General features: G+C 42.6%; 1 protein-coding gene across 8 annotated transcripts in view; it reads right to left on the bottom strand.

The window, feature by feature from the left end:
- LOC139754741 (SH3 domain-containing kinase-binding protein 1-like) overlaps positions 1-22,500 on the bottom strand; it is a 270,667-nt gene that overhangs the window by 161,768 nt on the left and 86,399 nt on the right. Inside the window, exon 1 of one of the 8 annotated variants that reach the window (XM_071672482.1) lies at positions 14,212-14,348. The exons of 6 other annotated variants lie outside the window; for them this stretch is intronic. The gene's annotated coding sequence lies outside the window, so the exon portion shown is untranslated. Of the gene's footprint in view, positions 1-14,211; positions 14,349-22,500 lie in introns of those variants that run through there. One more of the 8 variants, XM_071672480.1, reaches the window with a different exon arrangement.

Raw genomic sequence — 22,500 nt, 5'->3', positions numbered from 1 at the left:
TTAAGGCAAGCGTAATATATATACATAACCTCGATAAGTTTGGTTTAGTGTAGGCTACAGTAAAATGAATGTTTTCTTATCATTAGATGAGCCAGAGGAGCTGACATCATATACATAAAACTACAGGAAACGTTGGACGGGGAAAAATGTTTCTTTGGTAGCGTCTCTTTCCAAACTTTAATTACAACCATTATATAGGTACACTACATATATCACAGACGTAGCATGTTGCTCTCTGATGATTCTGTCTCATCATCACGAAGATATAGATGTGATGATTCTGACACGGACACACTTCGACATTCAGGGCTGTAATATGCCCAAGAGCGAACGGGCAAACGAGGAATCGAATTTAAATCAAGGAATACTTAAGACATTTCCCCCATCCCACCCCAAGAGAAAGGAACTAGGCGAAAGCGAGAGAGACCTGAAGCGAAGGCCAACCCAAGTGATGCAATCAATATTATGAAAACATTATTCTAAAAGTATAATTCTCCTACGCGAAGAAAAGCCTAAACCAAAACCAACATGGATATATCTATCTATCTATCTATTTATCTATCTATCTATATATCTATCTATCTATTTATATATCTATCTATATATCTATATCTATCTATCTATCTATCTATCTATATTATTATATATATAATATATATATATATATATATATATATATATATATATATATATAATATATATTCCTATGAGTCCATGGGGGAAAATCAAACACGATAAGTTGCCAAGTGCACTTTCGTGTCATAATCACATCATCATCAGGGGAGACACAAGAGAGAAACATAACAGTCAGTCGATATACAACGAAGAGACGTAGCTAGGACGCCATTTGGTAAAACATACATCCACATAAATAATCCTAAATCAACCTTTCCAAAAAAAACAAAAAAGGAGACCTTTAAGAATTGATAATAATGTACCTCTCCTAACGCAACCATCAAACCATGACATCAAAACCAGAAACACACACACGTCTATGCGCATCTCGCCTGAACCTGGCCTTACACACTTTCTAATGAAAATTCAATATACATTCGTCCTACACTTTCTAATGAAAATTCAATATACATTCGTCCTACACTTTCTAATGAAAATTCAATATACATTCGTCCTACACTTTCTAATGAAAATTCAATATACATTCGTCCTACACTTTCTAATGAAAATTCAATATACATTCGTCCTACGCATTCTAATGAAAATTCAATATACATTCGTCCTACACTTTCTAATGAAAATTCAATATACATTCGTCCAACACTTTCTAATGAAAATTCAATATACATTCGTCCTACACTTTCTAATGAAAATTCAATATACATTCGTCCTACACTTTCTAATGAAAATTCAATATACATTCGTCCTACACTTTCTAATGAAAATTCAATATACATTCGTCCTACAATTTCTAATGAAAATTCAATATACATGCGTCCTAAACTTTCTAATGAAAATTCAATATACATTCGTCCTAAACTTTCTAATGAAAATTCAATATACATTCGTCCTACACTTTCTAATGAAAATTCAATATACATTCGTCCTACACTTTCTAATGAAAATTCAATATACATTCGTCCTACGCTTTCTAATGAAAATTCAATATACATTCGTCCTACACTTTCTAATGAAAATTCAATATACATTCGTCCTACACTTTCTAATGAAAATTCAATATACATTCGTCCTACACTTTCTAATGAAAATTCAATATACATTCGTCCTACACTTTCTAATGAAAATTCAATATACATTCGTCCAACGCTTTCTAATGAAAATTCAATATACATGCGTCCTACACTTTCGAATGAAAATTCAATATACATGCGTCCTACACTTTCTAATGAAAATTCAATATACATTCGTCCTACACTTTCTCATGAAAATTCAATATACATTCGTCCTACACTTTCTAATGAAAATTCAATATACATTCGTCCTACACTTTCTAATGAAAATTCAATATACATTCGTCCTACACTTTCTAATGAAAATTCAATATACATTCGTCCTACACTTTCTAATGAAAATTCAATATACATTCGTCCACTTTCTAATGAAAATTCAATATACATTCGTCCTACACTTTCTAATGAAAATTCAATATACATGCGTCCTACACTTTCTAATGAAAATTCAATATACATTCGTCCTACACTTTCTCATGAAAATTCAATATACATTCGTCCAACACTTTCTAATGAAAATTCAATATACATTCGTCCTATGCTTTCTAATGAAAATTCAATATACATTCATCCTACACTTTCTAATGAAAATTCAATATACATTCGTCCAAATTCAATATACATTCTTCCTCGTCCTCTCAACATATCTGCTGGTGTGTGGACATTAGCCATGAACACTCCCTGAACTGGAAATAAGTCGATGAAAGAGAACACCACAAAGTGGAGGAAAAAGGAATGCAAATATTTGGCCCAAACCTCGCTTGAACGAAACATACGAATAACGTTAACCCACCTTGCTTCGGGGGGGGGGATTCGAACCCGGTCCAAACAACACGAGTTCGGGATAACAGTTTCATTACAGGACTCTGTACGTGAGAGTAGTTCAGGTCCCAAACTGTCCCATTCAGTAGTTTATAAATACTGAAGAGAATACACGACAAGGCGTTAAAACACACACACACAACACACACACAAACACGACCACTGCAATATCCTTTCCCTTACCTTCACCCACACCACCAACTCGAACCCCCTCACAAGGGCCAAGAAGGAGTGTTGCCACGTATCCACACACACACACACAACACACACACGCACTTACACACACACACAACACACACACGAAGAGGAAGTACGCTCCAATCACACAGAGCCGCGAATGGCCTCCTGTGTGAGGGAAGAGATCTTGTGAAAACCATCTGAAGTTTTCTCCACGGAGCGTATCAACTTGCACGCAGATGGAGGTTGCCAGAAACCTACTAGCCTAGCTTTACTTTGAGGCCGTGGTACAGTGTACGCCACCAGGCTTTACGCTCTGGCGAATCCCGTATGAAGATGGTCCACGTTCGAATCCTCGTTGAAGACGAGAACTTATTACACGTGCATCTTGTGGGCAAAGTGTGTCTGACTATGAATACAAGACTGGAGAATACATAGACCATTATGTACCAGCGTATGTAGGGGGAATCTTTAGTCTCCATTCATGATATTAATCAAGTATATAAATATATATATGTTGGAAAGGATCACAATTTTGCGCGTGATCAAGATATTCCTATGAGTCCACGGGGGAAAATGAAACACGATAAGTTCCCAAGTGCACTTTCGTGTCATAATCACATCATCAGGGGAGACACAAGAGAGAAATATGTCAGTATATCAACTGATTTATATTTCTCTCTTGGGTCTCCCCTGATGATGTGATTATGACACGAAAGTGCACTTGGGAACTTATCGTGTTTCATATTCCCCGTGGACTCATGTGAATAAATATATATATAATATATATATATATATATATATATATATATATATATATATATATATATACAAACCTTCACCGTAAAGAGGTATAGGTTTAAATCCCTCACACCATCCTCCTTTCAACACGTTCATTTGACAATGGCACTCCCGTTCTTTCCCAGGAAGGTACATTCTGGATACAGCAGGCGATGCTCCGGAGGTACAGCAAGATACAGGGGAACCCGTGGTGAGTGAGACGCAGGGGTAGAAGTCTGCTTTCTGGCTCTCTGCTTCTGTTTGACCCACTCCGCTTGCCCGACATTCAAGAACGTTAGGTCCACTTCGAACCCATTCCCCCGTAACCGAGTTTAACTCAAATTTCCGTGTATATATATATATTATATATTATATATATATATTATATATATATATATTTTTTTTTTTTTTTTTTTTCATACTATTCGCTATTTCCCGCGATAGCGAGTAGCGTTAAGAAAGGAGGCTTTGAGAATATCCTCACCTGGACCTCTTCTTGTTCCTTCTTTTGGAAAAAAACAAAAAAAACAGAGGGGAGGATTTCCAGCCCCGCTCCCTTCCTTTTAGTCGCTTCTACGACACGCAGGGAATACGTGGAAGTATTCTTCCCCCTATCCCCAGGGATAATATATATATATATATATATATTTATTCATTATCATTATCATTTTGCTTTGTCGCTCTCTCCCGCGTTAGCGAGGTAGCGCAAGGAAACAGACGAAAGAAATGGCCCAACCCACCCCCATACACATGTATATACATACACGTCCTCACACGCAAATATACATACCTATACATCTCAATGTATACATATATATATATATCACACACAGACATATACATATATACACATGTACATAATTCATACTGTCTGCCTTTATTCATTCCCATCGCCACCTCGCCACACATGGAATAACAACCCCCTCCCCCCTCATGTGTGCGAGGTACCGCTAGGAAAAGACAACAAAGGCCCCATTCGTTCACACTCAGTCTCTAGCTGTCATGTAATAATGCACCGAAACCACAGCTCCCTTTCCACATCCAGGCCCCACAGAACTTTCCATGGTTTACCCCAGACGCTTTGCATATATATATATATATATATATATATTATATATATATATATATATATATATATATATATATATATATATATATATATATATTGATAATGGGTATTAAAGCATCACCAAGTACAGCTGGGAATACAGTCATGCAAACATCTCATCGTACAGTGGACGGCATCCAATTTTTCTTACACCTAGAAAAGGTTTTCGAGTCCACAGAACGAATAGGATTTACCCAAACGCTTCAACGCCCAAGAACCCAAAGTAACTGTGGGGTTCCACCCTCTAGTGGCCTGGTGCGAGCAGGCCTGGACCTCTCCCCCTGTGGTAACCTCGACGGAATGTTTGGAAGATCAGAGGTCAAACTTCATGGCCGGCGACGAACATGGGTAGAGACGGATAGTGTGCTCATTTGCATAAACCGTTTTGGGATGTGGATTAAACGGGTTTACGACTCTACCAAGCCTAGCGCACGCGCGCGCCCTCCCTCACTCCCACCTGTAATGGTAAAATTGTTCACAGGAAAACTCAGCAATGCATTAGCAAAAGTTTATATATATATATAATATATATATATATATATATATATATATATAATATATATATATATATATAATCTTTCATACTATTCGCCATTTCCCGCGTTAGCGAGGTAGCGTTAAGAACAGAGGACTGGGCCTATGAGGGAATATCCTCACCTGGCCCCCTTCTCTGTTCCTTCTTTTGGAAAATAAGAAAAAAAAGAAAACGAGAGGGGAGGATTTCCAGCCCACCTTCAGCTCCCTTCCCTTTTAGTCGCCTTCTACGACACGCAGGGAATACGTGGGAAGTATTCTTTCTCCTCTATCCCCAAGGATATATATATATATATATATATATATATATATATATATATATATATATATATATATATATATATTGGAAAGGATCACAATTTTGCTCGTGATCAAGATATTCCTATGAGTCCACGGGGAAAAATGAAACACGAAAAGTTGCCAAGTGCACTTTCGTGTAATAATCACATCATCAGGGGAGACACAAGAGAGAAATATAACAGTCAGTTGATATACATCGGAGAGACGAAGCTAGGACGCCATTTGGTAGACATGTTTACAGCACGAGCCCCCTCCCCCCAAAAAAGGAAGATGAACAGCTGGGTTGACTGTGGACCGCTTACCGCCACCAGCTTTCGAACTGTCGTAGCAGGCTCGGACCCCAGGCGGGTCGTTGAATGCGTCACTGTTAGCAAACCACCTGTGTACCACCTAACCATCTGGCCACTGTGGTCTGATGAAAGACCAATTTGTGAGCTTCGATATATATATTTTTCATTGAAATACGTATATTATAACGAAGTTCCCTCTCTCTGCAAAACCATAGTACATTGTTTCATCACATCACTCCTCTGTACGAAACTATTGGCTATTCTATGGTATTAATCATAAATTCATTCTCACTCAAAAAAGGCCACAGGATTCATAATATTTCCCTACAACAGATTCAAAATTTATGATAATCTAACATTATTAATATTACTGGTTCAATTCACAACCCATATAACTCCAAAAGAAAAAATGTAATGTCTCAGTTCGCCGAGATACAACGATGTATTCTCAAATACCACTCATGTCTTGTTTTTCCATCCAGCTTTTCATCATAATCTTCGACTACTTCATAATTCATAAAGAGATTCGAATATGTTCAGTTATTATTCATTTAGCCAAAATAAACAACTTAGCAACAGCCGGCAACACCGTGTCCTGTGCGTGGCATTTAACGGGGCTGCCAGACGAAAAAAAAAATAATATCATGAATTTCTTAATTCAAAACGACATTTCGTGAGAAGCCATTTTGATCAACATCACTTTCGAGATGAACCTTTCAAGAATTGTTAATACAAGCACAAGAATTCAATGTAATTAAACTCTCTTATATAATTTTCCAAAAGAAGGAACAGAGAAGGGGGCCAGGTGAGGATATTCCCTCAAAGGCCCAGTCCTCTGTTCTTAACGCTACCTCGCTAACGCGGGAAATGGCGAATAGTTTGAAAAAAAAAATATATATATATATATATATACATATATATATATATATATATATATATATATATATATATATATTATATAATGGTAAATATATATACTATACTCACTGCTTCAGTACATGTAAACTGTTACATAGAGCTTCATGGTCAAAACGTACATCTATGGCACGTATGTGTGGCACTCTGAAAGTACTCTGACGATTACCTAAATCATTTACGAACAACACATAAGTCTCACAACATCTTCCAGTCTCTTCACAACACACAGGCCAAGCAACCTACTCCAGTGGGCCTCGCTTGGCCTCCGTTTTCTGTGGAACATCAACACCTTAAAGTTACCATAACTGATATATATATATATATATTACCTCTAATAGTGTTTTAATCCTGCAATTTGTACACACGCGTCCTTCTTTCAGACTATATGATACAGGAGAAATGCTAGCCATTAGGAACACCAAGCCAGAGCAATATATAAATCTATAAACATATACGTTTGGATAATCATTATCTAGCTACTACTTCAGTTCAAAATCGTACAATGTAAAAGATTTTACCACAGAAGCAGCGAAGTGAATCACGAAAGATCACAAGAATATTTATTATCTATTCATTTTGCTTTGTCGCTGTCTGCCGCGTTAGCGAGGTAGCGCAAGGAAACAGACGAAAGAAATGGCCCAACCCACCCCCATACACATGTATATACATACACGTCCACACACGCAAGTATACATACCTATACATCTCAATGTATACATATATAATATAACACACAGACATATACATATATACACATGACAAATTCAACTGTCTGCCTTTATTCATTCCCATCGCCACCTCGCCACACATGGAATAACCTCCCCTCCCCCTCATGTGTGCGAGGTACCGCTAGGAAAAGACAACAAAGGCCCCATTCGTTCACACTCAGTCTCTAGCTGTCATGTAATAATGCCCGAAACCACAGCTCCCTTTCCACATCCAGGCCCCACAAACTTTCCATGGTTTACCCCAGACGCTTTGCATATATATATATATATATATATAATATATATATATATATATATATATAATATATATATAAATATATATATATATATAATATATTGATAATGGGTATTAGAGCATCACAGTACAGCTGGGAATACAGTCATGCAAACATCTCATCGTAAAGTGGACGGCATCCAATTTTTCTTACACCTAAAAAAGGTTTTCGAGTCCACAGAACGAATAGGATTTACCCAAACGCTTCAACGCCCAAGAACCCAAAGTAACTGTGGGGTTCCACCCTCTAGTGGCCTGGTGCGAGCAGGCCTGGACCTCTCCCCCTGTGGTAACCTCGACGGAATGTTTGGAAGATCAGAGGTCAAACTTCATGTCCGGCGACGAACATGGGTAGAGACGGATAGTGTGCTCATTTGCATAAACCGTTTTGGGATGTGGATTAAACGGGTTTACGACTCTACCAAGCCTAGCGCACGCGCGCGCCCTCCCTCACTCCCACCTGTAATGGTAAAATTGTTCACAGGAAAACTCAGCAATGCATTAGCAAAAGTTTATATATATATATTATAATATATATATATATATATATATATAATATATATAATATATATATATAAATATACATCTTTCATACTATTCGCCATTTCCCGCGTTAGCGAGGTAGCGTTAAGAACAGAGGACTGGGCCTATGAGGGAATATCCTCACCTGGCCCCCTTCTCTGTTCCTTCTTTTGGAAAATAAGAAAAAAAAGAAAACGAGAGGGGAGGATTTCCAGCCCACCTTCAGCTCCCTTCCCTTTTAGTCGCCTTCTACGACACGCAGGGAATACGTGGGAAGTATTCTTTCTCCCCTATCCCCAGGGATATATATATATATATATATATATATAATATATATATATATATATATATATAATATATAATATGAGATCAAGTGTGTAAACCTTACCAAGGTAATATGATAACAACAATTGCCAACCATTACTGATTCCCTTAACAAGCTCACAGGTATAAATGGGCAAGTAGACGTCTTTGTATCCAGATTAACCCCCTCCCTCCCCCCAACAAGGAAGATGAACAGCTAGGTTGACTGTGGACCGCTTACCGCCACCAGCTTTCGAACTGTCGTAGCAGGCTCGGACCCCAGGCGGCTCGTTGAATGCGTCACTGTTAGCAAACCACCTGTGTACCACCTAACCATCTGGCCACTGTGGTCTGATAAAACACCAATTTGTGAGCTTCGATATATATATTTTTTATTGAAATACGTATATTATAACGAAGTTCCCTCTCTCTGCAAAACCATAGTACATTGTTTCATCACATCACTCCTCTGTACGAAACTATTGGCTATTCTATGGTATTAATCATAAATTCATTCTCACTCAAAAAAGGCCACAGGATTCATAATATTTCCCTACAACAGATTCAAATTTTATGATAATCTAACATTATTAATATTACTGGTTCAATTCACAACCCATATAACTCCAAAAAAAAAAATGTAATGTCTCAGTTCGCCGAGATACAACGATGTATTCTCAAATACCACTCATGTGTTGTTTTTCCATCCAGCTTTTCATCATAATCTTCGACTACTTCATCATTCATAAAGAGATTCGAATATGTTCAGTTATTATTCATTTAGCCAAAATAAACAACTTAGCAACAGCCGGCAACACCGTGTCCTGTGCGTGGCATTTAACGGGCTGCCAGACGAAAAAAAAATAATATCATGAATTTCTTAATTCAAAACGACATTTCGTGAGAAGCCATTTTGATCAACATCACTTTCGAGATGAATTTTCAAGAATTGTTAATACAAGCACAAGAATTCAATGTAATTAAACTCTTTCTTATATAATTTTCCAAAAGAAGGAACAGAGAAGGGGCCAGGTGAGGATATTCCCTCAAAGGCCCAGTCTCTGTTCTTAACGCTACCTCGCTAACGCGGGAAATGGCAAATAGTTTGAAAAAAAATATATATAATATATATATACATAATATATATATATATATATATATATATATATAATATATATAATATAATATATAAAATATATCATGTAATATATATACTATATTCACTGCTTCAGTACATGTAAACTGTTACATAGAGCTTCATGGTCAAAATGTACATCTATGGCACGTATGTGTGCACTCTGAAAGTACTCTGACGATTACCTAAATCATTTACGAACAACATCTAAGTCTCACAACATCTTCCAGTCTCTTCACAACACACAGTCCAAGCAACCTACTCCAGTGGGCCTCGCTTAGCCTCCGTTTTCTGTGGAACATCAACACCTTAAAGTTACCATAACTGATATATATATATATTACCTCTAATAGTGTTTTAATCCTGCAATTTGTACACATGCGTCCTTCTTTCAGACTATATGATACAGGGGAAATGCTAGCCATTAGGAACACTAAGCCAGAGCAATATATAAATCTATAAACATATACGTTTGGATAATCATTATCTAGCTACAACTTTAGTTCAAAATCGTATCACGTAAAGATTTTACCACAGAAGCAGCGAAATGAATCAAGAAAGATCACAAGAATATCTATTATTTATCTATCTTGCTTTGTCGCTGTCTCCCGCGTTAGCGAGGTAGCGCAAGGAAACAGACGAAAGAAATGGCCCAACCCACCCCCATACACATGTATATACATACGTCCACACACGCAAGTATCATACCTATACATCTCAATGTACACATATATATAACACCACAGACACATACATATATACCCATGCACACAATTCACACTGTCTGCCTTTGTTCATTCCCATCGCCACCTCGCCACACATGGAATACCATCCCCCTCCTCCCTCATGTGTGCGAGGTAGCGCTAGGAAAAGACAACAAAGGCCCCATTCGTTCACACTCAGTCTCTAGCTGTCATGTAATAATGCCCGAAACCACAGCTCCCTTTCCACATCCAGGCCCCACAAAACTTTCCATGGTTTACCCCAGACGCTTCACATGCCCTGATTCAATCTGTTGACAGCACGTCGACCCCGGTATACCACATCGATCCAATTCACTCTATTCCTTGCCCGCCTTTCACCCTCCTGCATGTTCAGGCCCCGATCACACAAAATCTTTTTCACTCCATCTTTCCACCTCCAATTTGGTCTCCCACTCCTCCTCGTTCCCTCCACCTCCGACACATATATCCTCTTGGTCAATCTTTCCTCACTCAATATATATATATATATATATAATATATAATATATATATATATATATATATATATATATATATATATATATATATAATATATAAACATATATATGTCGTATGTAAATGGCCATTCCTCACTTCAGCTACTGAGACAACACCAGGATATGGCTGACCCATTCCCATGTGATACCCCGCCCCGCCCCGCCCCGCCCAGGCACCAGCATCCGCTACACCCAGCTGCCCTGCCGCCCCAGCTGCCCCGTCACTCTCCTACCACAGCCTCCCGCCCCGCCGCCCCAGCTGACCCTGTTACACCCGCCACTTGACACCTCCCGTTGCTGATAACAAAAATATAACGCTTGTATCTCCGTTTCATCAGCAGATGGCGTAGCCCCGGCCGCGTCACGCAGCATCTCCAACCCACATACCATCACGTACGACCCCCCCTTTCATCATATGGTTACGAGTCGTTCTTGGCCCTAGCTGGAGGGGGAGATTAAGCCATACGTACCCCTCTCCCGACTTCCCTCACCACAGCCAAGTGTTTACGAAGCCACCAGAGTCGTACAAGGCCGGTCCCACAGACCGAAGGAGATGTGCATATATATTTTTACCCGAGGAATGCGTACGACCTTATGATGACGACGCCCGAGGATAATATTTTGGATGATGTGTGTGTAATTAAAGCTCATGGGGGCACACTGGTGGTTCAAGTAGTTAGGGCAATTGCGCATGAAAGGAGGAGGATGGTGGGGTGGTTTGACTGTTTCGAGGAATCCGTCCTTGTTTGTGAGCGCAAGATGCGACGGTGTTATCTACTGGTCATCACTACAATGGCACTACAGAGAATCATGCTCTAAAAGACCTCGATAGATCACAAGCTTTCCACAAAGTCTGGCAACGGCATCTCACAGCCAATTCCTCTACGTTTGGACTTCCCTCTCCCTCCCACTTCCTCTCTCTGATCACTCATATCTACCTTCCTCTCTGGCTGATTAGTCTCAGTACCTCTCCAGGGTTCAGTCTCGCGCTCTCACATCCCCGTTTCCCTATCGAATGCGGTGTTCTAAGGGCTCCCTCCGTTCCGTCACCTACACCTACACATGAAGACTCCTACAGCGCATTGCCCCCCACTCCAACACCCGACCTTCCAATCTCGCTCCAGCTTCGTTGCGTCTCGTCGCAACTATCTCTTCGACTCTGAAGAGGATCTACCACAGGAAGAGATGACAACTAACTCCTGCCCTTATGTTTAATATCTCTAGAGCCCCATTTCCATCTCCTCGCGTCTCTCCAACTTTTTAAAAACCCCGACACGTCTCACCTGTGTTGGGAACCCGACATTACTCACGTAGCAAAGTCCCGGCCTCCGGGGAGTTAAGAAGCCGTGGTCATATGTCGCGAATTCATTCTACATTTTTTCTTTTTCTTCCACTGAACGGAAGGCCGGATTATGCAACGGGACCAGACACGTCCTTGGACGGAGCCCTGCTGTCGCATCTGGTGAATACGCGCTCCTCATCTCGGCCACATCCCCCCACCCAACGCTGACCTCGAAACTTAGATTCGCTAGCCTTGCGTAGCCGCTTCAGCGTTGGTGCTCTCTCTCTCTCTCTCTCTCTCTCTCTCTCTCTCTCTCTCTCTCTCTCTCTCTCTCTCTCTCTCTCTCTCTCTCTCTCTCTCTCTCTCTCTCTCTCTCTCTGTATGCGCAAAGACACACCGTAATTAGTAAGAGAAGTAGGATGAAACCGTCCTGGTCATCCATGCTGGTCAACGCAGCTTTAACACACAAGATGGATCTTGAGGTGTCTTCTTCAAAAGTGCGCGCGCGTGCGAGGGTTATCCATGCGTGTGTCATGCGCCAACGTGGGCATGACAATGGAGGGTGTGGGTGTCATGCAGTGACGCGCACGACAACTCCTACAAACGTATGCTCTACCACTCACGCGCATGACGAATATCGAATGACGAATATATGTACATATACATATCTTTCATACTATTCGCCATTTCCCGCGTTAGCGAGGTAGCGTTAAGAACAGAGGACTGGGCCTTTGAGGGAATATCATCACTTGGCCCCCTTCTCTCTTCCTTCTTTTGGAAAATTAGAAAAAAAAAAACGAGAGGGGAGGATTTCCAGCCCCCCCTCAGCTCCCTCCCCTTGTCTTTACGATCCAGATCTGCAATTTCTTGCTCAAATTACAGAAAATTGTGCACACCTTGTGGACAGCCCCCCTCCCAAAAAGGACATAGGTGAAGCGCTCACAGGTCCCACGACTGCAAGGAATATATGTGTCGTCAAGACATAAGGGGAGAGAAAATGGAGTCGCACAGGAAAGAGCAGACACATCATGTCCAAGAAGAGACAGCAACCATCCATTGTCTCAAGAAGACAGACACATCCATGGGTCGCACAGAGAGGAGACACATCCAGTCCACGAAAACAACCATCCATGGCGTCACAAGAAGACAACAACAATGGCGTCCAAGAGAGACAGACATCCAGGTCTCACAGGAGAGACAGACACTCCGATGGTCTCACAAAGAGACACATCAATGTCTCACAAGAAGACAGAACATCATGTCGTCCAAGAGACAGACATCAATGTCGTCACAAGGGACACCCACAATAGGTCGTCACAAGAGACGACACATCCAGGGTCACAGAAAGACAGACATCAATGGTCGTCAGAGAGAGACAGACAACAATGCGTCACAGAGAGAGACAGACACTCAATGGGGTCGTCACAAAGACAGACAATCAAGGCGTCACAGAGAGAGACAGACACATCCAATGGGGTCGTCACAGAGAAGACACATCCAATAGGGTCGTCACAGAGAGAGACAGACACATCCATGTCGTCCAAGAAGACAGACACCAAGGTCTCAGAGAGACAGACACACATGGTCGTCAAGAGAAACAGCGCACACTCAAGACTGACCGAGGACAGTAGAGAAGAGAAGGAGAAGGAGAAGGAGGAGGAGGAGGAGATGTGTGTGTGGGGGTGTGGGGTGTGTGGGGGTCCGTGCTGACGACGCCACACAGGGATGCTGATACGGGCGGGTGGGTGGGTGTGTGTGTGTATGGTGGTTGATGCTGAAGGAGCTGTGAGGCTTGAGGGACGTGGTGGGTGGGTTGGTAAATAAGACAGACCATACGAGAATCTTGATCCAAAGGAAAGTCTTAGTCCAGAGCGTCCCCTCATCAAACACAGACAGCGAGAATACATCACAGGGGAGGGGAAAACACACATGATGCACGACATAGTAGATAAATATATGCATAATTGCGACATAATACATATATATTTATGCATAATTGGGGACGTGCCGCCAAGGGAAAGTGAGGGATGCAGAGGGTTTGGCGTGGCGAGCCCTTGTGCTGGCCGGCCGGCCCGCCTCGAGGTTGTACGTACCTGGTAGACGGAGGCTCGCTGGTGGCAGAAGGAGTAGCTGGTGGTGAAACTGTATCGTTCGGCGGGTGCAACATATCAGGAACATGAGGGCGACACCTTAACTCCACCTCTTCCCTGCTCCTGCTCCTCCTCCTCCTCCTCACCACCTCGCCTGCTGCATCCTGGCCCACTCCACCGGCGTCAGCGCCTCCCTCAAGACATCTCCTGGGGTCAGGCGAGAACCTGGGGTCAAGGGAGCACCAAGGGTCGCCTCGACGCCTGGGGTCAAGGGAGCACCTGGGGTCACCTCGACGCCTGGGGTCAAGGGAGCACCTGGGGTCACCTCGACGCCTGGGGTCAAGGGAGCACCTGGGGTCACCTCGACGCCTGGGGTCAAGGGAGCACCTGAGGTAAGCTGGACACCTGGGGTCAGTGCAACATCTGGGGTTAAGGCAGCAGCACGTTTGACGAGCGCAGCAGCACCTGCTGGAGGGGGGGCAGCAGCATCTGGGGTCAGGGCAGCAGCTGGGGTCTGTACAGCACCTGGGGTCAGGGCAACACCTCCGGGCAATGGGGCATCTGGGGTCTGTACACCAGCTGGGGTCAGTACAGCGCCTGGGGTCAGGACAGCAGCTGGGGTCAGTACAGCAGCTGGGGTCAGGACAGCAGCTGGGGTCAGCACAGCAGCTGGGGTCAGGACAGCAGCTGGGGTCTGTACAGCAGCTGGGATCAGCACAGCAGCTGGGGTCTGTACAGCAGCTGGGGTCCAGGGCAACACCTTGGGTCAGTACAGCAGCTGGGGTCAGGGCAACACCTTGGGTCAGTACAGCAGCTGGGGTCAGAACAGCACCTGGGGTCAGTACAGCAGTGGGGTCAGGCAACACCAGGGGTCAGGGCCGTACTTGGGGTCAGGGGTGTACTTAGCCACTGCGACTACACCGTCGTGTAAGCCCCCGCCAGGTGGTGTACACACGCGCTCACTCCCCTCCCGCCCGGTGTACACAGTACGACGTACACGTTCGCCACACTCCCGCCCGGTGTACATACACGGCAGACGACAGATGGTACGGTGAACACACACACACACACCAGTGCGCGTTCTTCTGTCGCTGATCACCGTCTGTGGCTATGTAATCTACCCTTCCCTCTGCACTACGGAGAGAGACAGGGAAAAAAAAATACATTATGTATCAATACAACGAATTATGATTCGTTGTTTCCAACGGAAGGTGTCATATAGCAACGGGGAGACACAAAAGCATTCGTTGCCTTCACTGGAAGGCTTCACTTCTTGCAATATCCTTCGCCAAACGCCTTTTCCCCCCCGGGTGTTTTGACGGTCGGTCATAGAGCACATTGTAAGGTACAGTGGCATATTGTGAGGTACAGTGGCAAGGTACAGTGGCATATTGTGAGGTACAGTGGCATATTGTGAGATACAGTGGCATATCGTAAGGTACAGTGACATACTGTAAGGTACAGTGGCATACCGTAAGGTACAGTGACATACTGTGAGGTACATCCAAATCCACAAAACAGTACGACCCTTGAACATGACGTACGACCCTTGAGCACGACTGTAAGCCGTCATGCCAGAAGGTCGTACCGACGTACTCAAAGGGTCACACCGTCGTGCACAACGATCGTAGTGTCGTGCTCAAGGGTCGTACTGTCGTACTCAAGGATCGTACCGTCGTGCACAAGGGTCGCACTGCCGTGCTCAAGGGTCGTACCGTCGTGATCAAGGGTCGTATACCGTCGTGGTCAAGGGTCGTACCGTCGTGGCAGTCGAACCGTCGGTCAGTATACCGTCGTGCTCAAGTCGACGTCGTGCTCAAGGGTCGTATACCGTCGTGCTCAAGGGTCGTGTTTAAAGGATGAACACAACAACAGTTCGAACCCAGGGTTCGAACCGAGAGTCTATCACCCAATCAACTCGGGGCAAAAAACGCAACTTAAGAACGTAAACACCAAATCAAATTCTTAAACCATGTGTTCTAACACACAAGATCTAAACTATATCATATTCATAAACCATAACTTACATCTCTAAATATGTACGAACGTAAAAACAAACCTAATTGAAGTTAATATATATATATATATATATATATATAATATATATATATATAATATATATATATATATATATATATATATAGGAGTAGCAGTACTCCTGAAACAGGAGTTGTGGGAGTATGTGATAGAATGTAAGAAAGTAAATTCTCGATTAATATGGGTAAAACTGAAAGTTGATGGAGAGAGATGGGTATTTATTGGTGCATATGCACCTGGGCATGAGAAGAAAGACATGAGAGGCAAGTGTTTTGGGGCAGCTGAATGAGTGTGTTAGTGGTTTTGATGCACGGGACAGGGTTATAGTGATGGGTGATTTGAATGCAAAGGTGAGTAATGTGGCAGTTGAGGGAATAATTGGTATACATGGGGTGTTCAGTGTTGTAAATGGAAATGGTGAAGAGCTTGTAGATTTATGTGCTGAAAAAGGACTGGTGATTGGGAATACCTGGTTTAAAAAGCGAGATATACATAAGTATACGTAGTAAGTAGGAGAGATGGCCAGAGAGCGTTATTGATTACGTGTTAATTGACAGGCGCGCGAAAGAGAGACTTTTGGATGTAAATGTGCTGAGAGGTGCAACTGGAGGATTGTCTGATCATTATCTTGTGGAGGCTAAGGTGAAGATTTGTATGGGTTTTCAGAAAAGAAGAGTGAATGTTGGGGTGAAGAGGGTGGTGAGAGTGAGTGAGCTTGGGAAGGAGACTTGTGTGAGGAAGTACCAGAGAGACTGAGTACAGAATGGAAAAAGGTGAGAACAATGGAAGTAAGGGGAGTGGGGAGGAATGGGATGTATTTAGGGAATCAGTGATGGATTGCGCAAAAGATGCTTGTGGCATGAGAAGCGTGGGAGGTGGGTTATAAAAAGGGGTAGTGAGTGGTGGGATAAAGAGGTAAGATTATTATGAAAGAGAAGAGAGAGACATTTGGACGATTTTTGAAGGGAAAAAATGCAATTGAGTGGGAGATGTATAAAAAAAGAGACGGGAAAGGGTCAAGAGAAAGGTGCAAGAGGTGAAAAAGAGGCAAATGAGAGTTGGGGTGAGAGAGTATCATTAAATTTTAGGTAGAATAAAAAAATGTTCTGGAAGGAGGTAAATAAAGTGCGTAAGACAAGGAGCAAATGGGAACTTCAGTGAAGGCGCTAATGGGGAGGTGATAACAAGTAGTGGTGATGTGAGAAGGAGATGGAGTGAGTAATTTTGAAGGTTTGTTGAATGTGTTTTGATGATAGAGTGGCAGATATATGGGTGTTTTGGTCGAGGTGGTGTGCAAAGTGAGAGGGTTGGGGAAAATGATTTGGTAAACAGAGAAGAGGTAGTAAAAGCTTTGCGGAAGATGAAAGCCGGCAAGGCAGCAGGTTTGGATGGTATATGCAGTGGAATTTATTAAAAAAGGGGGACTGTATGTTGACTGGTTGGTAAGGTTATTTAATGTATGTATGACTCATGGTGAGGTGCCTGAGGATTGGAGAATGCGTGCATAGTGCCATTGTACAAAGGCAAAGGGGATAAGAGTGAGTGTTCAAATTACAGAGGTAATAAGTTTGTTGAGTATTCCTGGTAAATTATATGGGAGGGTATTGATTGAAGGGTGAAGGCATGTACAGAGCATCAGATTGGGGAAGAGCAGTGTGGTTTTCAGAAGTGGTAGAGGATGTGTGGATCAGGTGTTTGCTTCGAAGAATGTATGTGAGAAATACTTAGAAAAAGCAAATGGATTTGTATGTAGCATTTATGGATCAGAGAAGGCATATGATTAGAGTTGATAGAGATGCTCTGTGGAAGGTATCAAGAAATATGGTGTGGGTGGCAAGTTGTTAGAAGCAGTGAAAAGTTTTTATCGAGGATGTAAGCATGTGAACGTGTAGGAAGAGAGAAAGTGATTGGTTCTCAGTGAATGTAGGTTTGCGGCAGGGGTGTAGTGATGTCTCCATGGTTGTTTAATTTGTTTATGGATGGGGTTGTTAGGGAGTGAATGCAAGAGTTTTGGAAAGAGGGGCAAAAATGAAGTCTGTTGTGGATGAGAGAGCTTGGGAAGTGAGTCAGTTGTTGTTCGCTGATGATACAGCGCTGGTGGCTGATTCATGTGAGAAACTGCAGATGCTGGTGACTGAGTTTGGTAAAGTGTGTGAAAGAAAAAAAGTTATATATATATATATATATATATATATATATATAATATATATATATATGCTCGTTGCCACTTCTTGTAGACACCCAAACACACAAGACGTAAACTTCTGCCTGGGTAAAATTCGCTCTCATAACTTCTGTGTCGTAAAAACCAGTGTGGATTCAAGGGAGGATAAACTTTACCATACAATATACGATAATCTTCATGATGATATTGGCTCCAAATACTTTGAAAAGTATTCTGATATTCTGCCTCCTGTCGACTCTGCTTCCACTCACCGTGTATAAAGGTGTTGTATAATGCCATGGCCATGTAGGCCCCCCCCCCAATGCAATTCCAGGCCAAGGGGGCCTTTTCTTTTGTTTTGTTTTTTTGTTTTTTTGTACATTCTTTTGTTTTGTACCGCGCCCACACACAGTGGAGGTGTGTATAGCAGGGCACAATACACACTCCCTGCCGCTCCAGGCAGGAGAGGGGAAACAACACGGTCGAATCAAATTACAACCCAATATTTCACGAGGTTGTAGTTTTTCTTTTGTATTTTTCTTTTCTTTTCCTTCTATCCAAGGTGGTGGTGACATACATTACAGAGCCCGGCTGGAGTTTCAATTAGGCTTACGTCACCACCTGGTGTTGAGTTGTGATGAGTTGTGATGAGTCGTCATCACCTGGTGTTGAGTTGTGATGAGTTGTGTTGAGTTGTGATGAGTCGTGATGGGTCGTCACAACCTGGTGTTGAGTTGTGATGAGTTGTGTTGAGTTGTTGTGATGAGTTGTGTGGCTTACGGTGAACGCGACTGAGGTGTTCAAATGAATATGGTGAGACACGATTGGTTAGCCCAACAGCTTTGAATAAGTACAAATGAATAGCCATATTATCAACTCACCATTGGATGTAACGTTACGTTACCTACCTCTCGCGTTACGTTACCTACCCCCCCCCATCCCCCCTTCTCTGTAACCCCTTCGGGGTGTGACAGCGTGACCCTTTGACCTCAGCCTTCCGGGGGGTGTGGGTTAGGTTAAAAGGTCACACCATCATAACCTATGGTTAACGGGGGGTCAAGGGTCGTCCCAAAATAGGGTCAAGGAGAGAGAGAGAGAGAGAGAGAGAGAGAGAGAGAGAGAGAGAGAGAGAGAGAGAGAGAGAGAGAGAGAGAGACTGTTAGAAGTGCAATTGGCAGCCAGTCCAAGCAGTCACTGACCGTAAACCACTCGTCCCAGTTAAATATCCAACCTCATGTTTAACTGATATGGCTACACCTCATGTTTAACTGATATGGCTACACCTCATGTTTAAATGACATAGCTACACCTCATGTGATCCAAATATCACTACACCTTGTATGTTCTCACTAATATAACATAACAAAATGTGCTTGCGCATCAATCTTCACTTACATACGAACGACCACACGGACAATTCGTTCTAAACGCCACCCATTTAACTACTGATGCACACGTACTTATCATAAACAAATGAAGAAAAAAATTAATTAGACAGACTTTTCCCCCTTGAACGACCCTTAGCCTCGAACAGCCCCTAACCATGGGCCAAAGTCATTTCCTTTATAGAGGAGACGGCAACACACAGCTGTAGGACAGAGGCAAAACACCGCACATGCAAAGCCAATGGTCAAAATACCGGCGCATTTGTGTGTCCAAAATGACTTGGTTTATATGAAGTTAGGAGTCCACAGTATTACGGAGGATAGGAACGTGTGTGTGTGTGTGTATTAGATGTGTGTGTGTGTGTGTGTGTGTGGTGTTGGGTTTGGGTGTGTGGCGGGGTGGCGACGAGAATGGATGAAGGCGGCAAGTATGAATAGGTGTACATGTGCATATATGTATTATGTCTGTGTATGTGTATGTACGTATACGGTGAAATGTATAGGTATGTATATGTGCGCGTGTGGGCGTTTATGTATATACATGTGTATGTGGGTGGGTTGGGCCATTCCTCGTCTGTTTCATTGCGCTACCTCGCTGACGCGGGAGACGACGCTTAAGCATAATATACATATACATAATAATAATATATATAAATATAATATATATATATATAATATATATATATATATAATATATATCAAAACAGTCGTATGGAGAATACATAGGTTTTCAAATGGCGATGCATAATCTGTCTTGGCCGAGAGTATGTAAGGTAATTAGCTCAACAGTATCTTAATTCAACTGCTGGTTTGAAACTAATTACGCGGTACACGTAACATAATTACGTACTTAAGTAAAAATGAGTATGAATATGTTTAAACCCTGCTTACTCCTGCCTCAAACAGTTTAATTGATCAACTACTAATTGGAAAACCAGTGTAACTCTATGAAGGGAGTAGATGATAAACATAGTCCACTAACTGTCATACGAAAACAAAATGCTACGTATACATGAAGAAATCATATAGAAATGAATGAATAATGATGGGTAATAATAATAATAAAAAAAAAGGGTCTGTCTTGGATAATTACATGTTAACCTACTGGCGTCCTAGCTACGTTTCTTCGTTGTATATCAACTGACTGTTATATTTCTTGTGTCTCCCCTGATGATGTGATTATGACACGAAGTGCACTGGGAACTTATCGTGTTTCATTTTCCCCCGTGGACTCATAGGAAATAAATATATATAATATATATATATATATATAAATATAAATATATATATATATATTATATATATATATATAAATATAATATATCCCTGGGGATAGGGGAGAAAGAATACTTCCACGTATTCCCGGCGTGTCGTAGAAGGCACTAAAAGGGGAGGGAGCGGGGGCTGGAAATCCTCCCCTCTCGTTTTTTTTTTTGATTTTTCCAAAAGAAGGAACAGAGAACGAGGCCAGGTGAGGATATTCCCTCAGAGGCCCATCCTCTGTTTCTTAACGCTACCTTGCTAAACGCGGGAAATGGTGAATAGTATGAAAGAAAGATATATATATATAATATATAAATAATATATATATATATAAAATATATATATATATACAAGGGGTAGGTGTGAGGTGAGTATGAGTGAGGGTTGTGGAGGGCGAGGGTGAGGGAGGCGGAGGCGGTCGTAGCCACGGGGTGAGGGAGGAGGAGGCCCAAGCAGTGAGGCGCGGGAGGAGGGGGCGGGGGGCCTGACTGCAGAAGGTGCATTGCGGACCTCACACCACCAGCACCAGCAGTGGTCTTGTACCCTACGAGCGTCCTCGCTTCTCTTTCCTCTCCTCCTCCTCCCCCCTTTGGGCCTGTGGTACTAAAGGAGGGAGGGAAGGGAAACTCAACATCCACCAATCCATACTCATACACTTTCATTCTACATACACGGTGTTCTAATGGAGCCAAATGCCCACTTGGTGTGCGATGAACAGCTAGTCCTCCTACCTTCCAGGTTTCCTATACACACATGTCGCTAGAGAAAATGGGTAGCTCAGGGGCGTGACGCAAAGTGCGTCAAAATGCATTTACCTTTTTTTTTCTTCGTCTTTTAACTCCCTCTCAGTCACGGTACAGGCAAAAAAAAAAGGATTTCTGTGTTAGGTGACATATACTCAACCTGTTCCCAACAAAGAACTATATATACGCAATAACACGGCAAAATGCTCCTTGGCGTAGAGGGTATTGTGCTATTGTATCGAAAAACCACACACACACACACACACACACACACACACACACACACACACATACACACACAATCTATTGGCAGGTAAGGTACAAGAGAGAGAGAGAGAGAGAGAGAGAGAGAGAGAGAGAGAGTCACACATACCCTCCCCCTACACCCTAATCTTGTCCAAGCCACTGAGGAGCGCTTGCGTTTCGAAGCGTAGCCTCTCTCCCCTCACTGCCATGGGAGATGTTGAGGTCTAGCCTAGCCTAGCCTAGCCTAGCCACACCCCAGCCGCTTGCGAGAACCTCAAACTCGATAGCCTAGCTACCCTTCACCCCCACACCCCATCCCAGCCGCTACTGGGGAGACGACCTTCCAAGTCCGGTAACTTAACCCTCCCCACAGCTGGGGGGAGTTCCGCAAGCCCGGTAGTCTTAAAAACTCTCCCTCCCTCCCCACACACACTGCTTGGGGAGAACCTCGGCT

This window comes from Panulirus ornatus, chromosome 17 (genome assembly GCF_036320965.1).
Source record: "Panulirus ornatus isolate Po-2019 chromosome 17, ASM3632096v1, whole genome shotgun sequence".
NCBI classification, from domain to species: Eukaryota; Metazoa; Arthropoda; class Malacostraca; order Decapoda; family Palinuridae; genus Panulirus; species Panulirus ornatus.
This window is presented reverse-complemented; position numbering and strand designations above follow the sequence as displayed.